General features: G+C 36.7%; 1 protein-coding gene across 1 annotated transcript in view; it reads left to right on the top strand.

The window, feature by feature from the left end:
- LOC106878431 (cyclic AMP-dependent transcription factor ATF-2) overlaps window positions 1–1376 on the top strand; it is a 19761-nt gene that overhangs the window by 4475 nt on the left and 13910 nt on the right. The window lies entirely within an intron of this gene.

Genomic DNA, 1376 nt, shown 5'->3' with positions numbered 1-1376 from the left:
GAAATAGGAGATTCATATTCTTCCAAAAACATACAAATATATCCAAACTCTAATTTAGTTTACTTCTCATACATTATTGTCACACTTCATCTCCTTTCTTGGATAATTGTTTCCCATCTTGGTTGTAGTCTGTGTGTGTAGAGAGAGAGAGAGAGAGAGAGAGAGAGAGAGAGATGCATGAGTGTTTACCGTGTGCATATCTGAGTGCTGCGTATATATGTGTGCATGTATGTAGATGCCTGCATGTTGGTTTTGTGTATGTATGCGTGTATACGTGTGTGCATTCACACATGCATGTTTGCAAGTCTGGGTGCTCTGTACATGTGTGCATGCATTTACATGTACCATGTGTGTGTGTGTGTGTGTGTGTGTGAGAGAGAGAGAGAGAGAGAGAGAGAGAGAGAGTAAGTAAGTAAGGAATCAAATGAGATCACAACTAGATGAATCATTAGGGAGCTGGCCTTTAGGTTGAAAAGGTCAATGCTTTAGATATCCCTGCTGCCGTTACTGACTTGTGCCCTTAATAAGGACACTTAATTTACCACCCTTCAATCTTCCATCTTTGTTCATAAACCTCTTCAAAGGTATTATTTCTACCCAATGGCTTCTGTTTTCAGATGGTAGGGTTTGATTGAGGGAGGTTTTATCTTTTTTTTTTCCTTTTGTAGCAGGTCAGGTGACCATGTTGAGGCTCTCTCATTGGTTCATTTTATGAGTTTGTTTCATTGAGATGTGTTGTGTGTGTTTTGTTGCCGTTTTCTTTTTCTGTTTTTGGTACAACTAAATGAAAATAGTATAGACTCTCTAATGGATTCTTCTGGAAAGCTATTCTTCCAGAATGCAGGTTGTTCTTGAATCTAACTTCTGACATTCCAGAACTTAGGTTTGAGAGAGAGAGAGAGAAAAAAAAAAAGCTGGATTGATTTTGGACAGAGATGTGAACACTGGACCCCTAAAAACCTTGACTATTGTTTTATCATTGCATGCTTTATCAACTTGAAATACCTTAGCCCCATGAAATGTAGTTCATTAATAAGATAAGATACAAGCTAAGATCTATACCTCGCCAATGTCAATTCTAAACATAAAGAATATTACATATAAAAAAAATTTGTGATAAATATAAAAATTATGATCAAGCACATGATTTTGGGTTCGGTTCCAAGGCATGACACCTCTGGGTAAGTATCTTCTACTATAGCCTTGGGCTGACCAAAGCCTTGTGAGTGGATTTGGTAGATGGAAACTGAAAGAAGCCTGTTGTATGTGTGTGTGTGTGTGTCTGTATATATATATATATATATAGTTCAAAAAAACAATAACAAAAAAACAAAAAAACAACAAAGTGAGGACGTGATATGGATAGTATTATTGGA

The sequence above is a fragment of the Octopus bimaculoides genome, chromosome 17 (assembly GCF_001194135.2).
Source record: "Octopus bimaculoides isolate UCB-OBI-ISO-001 chromosome 17, ASM119413v2, whole genome shotgun sequence".
Lineage (NCBI taxonomy): Eukaryota > Metazoa > Mollusca > Cephalopoda > Octopoda > Octopodidae > Octopus > Octopus bimaculoides.
Note: the sequence above shows the minus strand (reverse complement) of the source record. Positions and strands in the feature narration are given on the sequence as shown.